Genomic DNA, 5000 nt, shown 5'->3' with positions numbered 1-5000 from the left:
TAGAGCAGCACCACAAACCCAGAATAACTGCAGTGCTGCCACTGGAGCTGCACTAGGTAAAGCAGCAGCATGGAAATCAATTGAGGTGAATCATGGGCCAGTGGAGAATGGAAATTATTTTAAAAAACCCTTTACTGTTTAAGATTCACCCTGAAAACAGCAAATATAAGACAGCTGTCAATATACAGAACTTATCTGCCCATACAAGATTTTATGATACTGCATTTAGCTAATGTGGCCAATGAAAGAAAACAAACTTGACAAAAATAAGCCCAAGAGGACAGTTTAAAACAATAGATTAAACCACCTGCATTATTTCCTGTGCAATTAAACTCTACAATTAGTATACAGTCGGAAAAATACCAAAATGGTGATAGTATCGCTTATCTGGTTCTCCAGTGAATCAAATTTACAGCCACCCCCACCGCACACCATACGTTAACTCTTCGCACTGTGGGTATGTACAACTCTGAAATATAAAATTAGTTGCTTTTGAAGGACACTGAGCTCCCTCTGGTGAAGGCATAACAAGTTTATTAAGTAAGCACCACCTCTGGAAGTATAATCCCCTCTGGCTTCTTCCACGGAGTTTATTGGTTCAGTTTTCCTAACCATGAGCATCATTAGGGCAATGCAGTAATTAAGAGTTGTTAGAAAGTGAATTCTCAAACTGCAGATTAGAAAATTAAACTATTTCCTGATTACATATTAATGGAGCACAACAATAGCAGTTGCCATAAGCTTGGAAGGCAACCAAGGGATAAATCTGTGTACTTAATTACCATAAACAATGGCTGCATAGAAATGAAGTTTTATGCACATTCCCTTCTGTAATATGTCTGATATCAGTACACACTTGACAATTCTTGTTCAATTATCTCTATTATTTAATGCGCTGTGAACGGCTCTGTGTAAATAAAATTAACCACCCCAATTACTTTGAATTCATCTAGGGACAACGTAATAAAAAATGTGAAGAATTCTGTATGCCTATTAATCTAAAACATTACAGAAGCTTTCACCAGATTTTCTTGTCTATATTTATTTTGTCTACATTTATTTTAGTGCACTGCTAATTCAATTACATTTACCATCAGTGGTCAATCAGCAGCAACAGAGGGGTTTTTTTTATTTATTTCATTAATCTTTATACAGTACCACGAACATGCTCATCCATTGGTAAGGTACAGGATCTCATATGGAAAATACAAATATGCTTCTACTTGAATTTCGGAGCTTGCAGTTAATCAGAAAAACAATTAAAAACACTTCATACCCTGTGGTCAGATAACAAAATATCTGATAGCTGCAGATTTTTTTTCCAAATAGTTGTTTTTGCAATTAGTGAAGAAATAGTGACCAAAAAAGAGCTAAATTTAGATTAGAGATTTGTAAACTAGGCTGCTTTGGTTTTTTATTTTAATTGTATTATGTGATAATTCTGTATTTTAATTGGCACTTGGATATCAAGATGATAGACACCTTAAAATACAATGACAGAAGAATCTGCAATGGAGAAAGACACTTTCAGAAGTAGAGACAAAACTATTTTATCCATAACAGGTTAGGCACAACATGGGTAAGTACAATCCTGAAGAAAGCAAGATAATCCTACCCGTCATCATTTAATGCCAAGCCATTATAATAGAGGAAGAAGGGAAATAAATTATATTAGATTATATGATTTTTATACTCAATCATACAACTCATTTCTCTTACTTGAACCTCCGCACCTTTTTTTCTCTAAACACTTGCACCCACTGAATTTTTTGTGATGGTGTATTTCATACGGTGTATGCTGCAAAACCCCTTCTATATAGGTAACTCTTACATATATCCAGACAGTGATAGCAAATGTGCCATCAGCTTACTCTACGGAGTTCAAGGCACTGAAGCACTGATTCCTCTCACACTTTTGCAATGTACCAGTAAACTACATTTCACTGGAACAAGGTGAGATTACATTTTAATTTTAAGTGCAAAGACCAAGGACTGAGGTTACACAACTAGTGACATAAATTACGGGATATTAATAAAATTGTGACTATTCAGATTCAGATGGAAATCAGCAACCCAGAAATTTTAATAACTTTTATTTTTTCACACATCACACAAGTGTTTCTAGTCAAATCATGAGCAGCTGGCACTGGAAATGCAAAGCTTCAGCCAGTTCCAAACTCTTTGCCTGGCTGACGAACTTTGAAAATACCAGCTCCCCTTTGGTCAAGAGCCAGAAACTCAGCTTCCCCAGCCAAAAAGGCTGTCTTGCAGGGCCAGAAAATGGCAATGCATGTGCAGACGAGGACCTGGGCTCTCTTCCTACAGCCCCATTTCCATTAGATGTCCTTTTCCTAATGCAGGGCAAAAGATGCAAGGGCAGCAGTGGAAGAGTTACCTCTGCAACCCAGGTTGCGTCCTAGGGATTGGACTAGAGAGCATCGTGTCAGGGACTCCCCTCCTCCTGGTGTATGGCAGAAAGGGAGTGGGGCACAGACAACCTCCAAGATCCACTCCTTGCAGCTGCCCACAGCCACTGTCGCCCTCGTAAAGCTAGGGTGGCATTTTGAAACTTTTATTTGCAACTGTAAGTGCCAGAAATTTTCACTAAAAAGTGGAGTGTCTAATGAAGTCAAACAGTGCCATGAGCTGGAATCTAACCAAGAACATACATTGTCTATACTTACAGCTGCTTCCCTGTCAGTGAAAGGTATGAATTCTTCCACATTTGCCAAAGCCTGTATTGTCCAGGGGTTAGTCACGATATCTTTCTGGTCTTACCACCAGCCTGTAGTAAGGAAATTCCCAACTATTTTAATGCTTTGATAGATGGGAGCAGGAGACAATGTCTTTTCCTGTGAAATGCATGTATCCAGAACAGATATTCAGGCTGCAGCCTGAAACAATCCCTCTTGGCTGAGCAACAGAAAGGACTCTCAAACTCAGAGGATGAAGAGCTGCCAGGTGGCAAAGAGTCTCCCCACTGGAAAAAAACCACCCCCAGTTTTGTGCTAGAGGAGGATGAGAAGGAAGAGAGAATGCTTCCTTCCTAGTAAAAGTCTAATAAAGAACAGGGCCAAGCACAGTGGAGAAGGAAAAGATGGTCCAGTCCCCAGGCAGACACAACGGGGATGAGCAGACCACCTTCTTCTTCAATTTAATTTCAAGGCAATGACTGAGTCATGATGCAAGTCTCCCAGTTGTTTCGTTTATCTGGTATGGTTTTGGCACACATGGAAACAAAGCTGGAAATCACAACACAAAAACATGCTCCTATGCTGATGGGGACAATCATCCTGCAAGCGTATGTTAGGACAATTCAGGGTAAGTCCTTCCCCCTACAGTTGTACAAACACAGCACCCTCATTCAGCTGCCAAGGAATAAGGTCAGCAGAGACTCTTACTTGCCTGAGGCTCTCCAGTATTACAACCCCAAGAAGTACAAAATTAAGAGACATGTGCTTAAAAGAGAATGTTAATTATAAAACCAATTCATTTGTGGTTCCTGTCCTTCATGTGTTTTCAGGATCTTTCAGCTATGCTTGCCCATGTGACCTCCTGGTTCCTAAAGTCTGCATTTTCAGATAAACCAAGTATCAAAAGACTTTTCAGCACACCTCTGTGAGCTGGCAGCATTTCACGTTTCTCATCTTTCTGGTACGTACCAACACCTAGGGGAGTATTTGCAAAACCCCGAGATCATCATCAACAGCCCTTCAGGGCTTTTTTAGCTATCAGGCTGTGGTTACTTTCTTCCTTCAAACTTGGCTTTACAAACCACTTGGTGGTCTGTGGCAAGCTGGCAGGTCATACGGCATTGACTCATCTTTTTTCCTTTCCAGATTTCCCTCTCAGACAGTCAGACACTCGAGCAAAGAAGCCCAGACCCTTACAGAAGAAGCTGGGACTAAGAGGCACAAGTTGCTTATTTGTCTGTATTAGGAATTAAAAACAAGTGCCGTCCTGACAAAGAGAGTCACTAATGAGATGAGATACAGCAGATCCTCTGAAGCAACTGCAGTAGGTACCAGAGAGGGAGAGAGGAGGAGCCGGTGGGAGAAGAGCCTGCAGGAAAGCAAGGCAGGTGAGGAGCTGGTGGAAGGGGACTGCACAGAGGCACAGAAACAGAGCTGACACAACAGAGTTTTAAAGGCACAGCAGAAAGAGATGTTCAGATTTTTTTCCACTACCATATCACATTTAAGGACTGTTAAAAAAACCCAACCAAACAAACAAACCCTCCTAATACTACTTTTCCATGTAAGCAATTGCAGTTGCTGCCACAATGTTGTCTGATGACAAATGGGATATTGATTGGCAGGGGAGGTGGTACACAAGATAGGCTCTCTGTTAAGATGTGAACCATAGTTAGAGAAGTTTGAGAATGCCTGCTTTCAAGGCTATAAAGCTAACTACAGGTAAGAAACTATGCTTTTCACATGTTTTCTTTTAAATTGTGTTTTTAAGCTGAGAACATAAATAGGATCTTTATCAAGAACTTGTCAAATAATTTGTTTTAAGGTAAGTCCTGAACGCTCAGGAAATGATCAAGAATATAACTTTTTTATTATGGCTGCTCCACTTGTCCCCTTACCCCCAGTAAAAGAAGTGACGGGTATTCATTAGTATTCCTGTTACAACTCTTACAGCTACGCTGTATAAGCCACTCTAGCTGTGTGCTAGACTCCCCATTTTATGCAGGATACTTAGAAGAAACATCATCCCGTCATGTGTATGACACAAAGAATACAGCAACTTTTTATCATATTTCAAAATAGAAGAAATTAAAAAAACATAAGAAATGTAAGAAATGTCTTTTAAAATGGAATAAATAACATAAATCATAGAATCATAGAGTGGTTTGGGTTGGAAGGGACCTTAAAGATCATAGAGTTCCAACTCCCTTTACATTTTCTTGGGGGAGAATCACCTCCCTCGAACTGCTAGCCACACTTCTTTTGATGCAGCCCAGAATGCGACTGGCTTTCTGGGCTGCAAGTGCC

The 5000-nt window shown here is 40.1% G+C and overlaps 1 protein-coding gene across 12 annotated transcripts in view; it reads right to left on the bottom strand.

The window, feature by feature from the left end:
- Positions 1-5000, bottom strand: part of EHBP1 (EH domain binding protein 1) — a 231399-nt gene that overhangs the window by 31057 nt on the left and 195342 nt on the right. The gene's annotated exons all lie outside the window — the stretch shown is intronic.

This window comes from Aquila chrysaetos, chromosome 8, assembly GCF_900496995.4.
Source record: "Aquila chrysaetos chrysaetos chromosome 8, bAquChr1.4, whole genome shotgun sequence".
Lineage (NCBI taxonomy): Eukaryota > Metazoa > Chordata > Aves > Accipitriformes > Accipitridae > Aquila > Aquila chrysaetos.
This window is presented reverse-complemented; position numbering and strand designations above follow the sequence as displayed.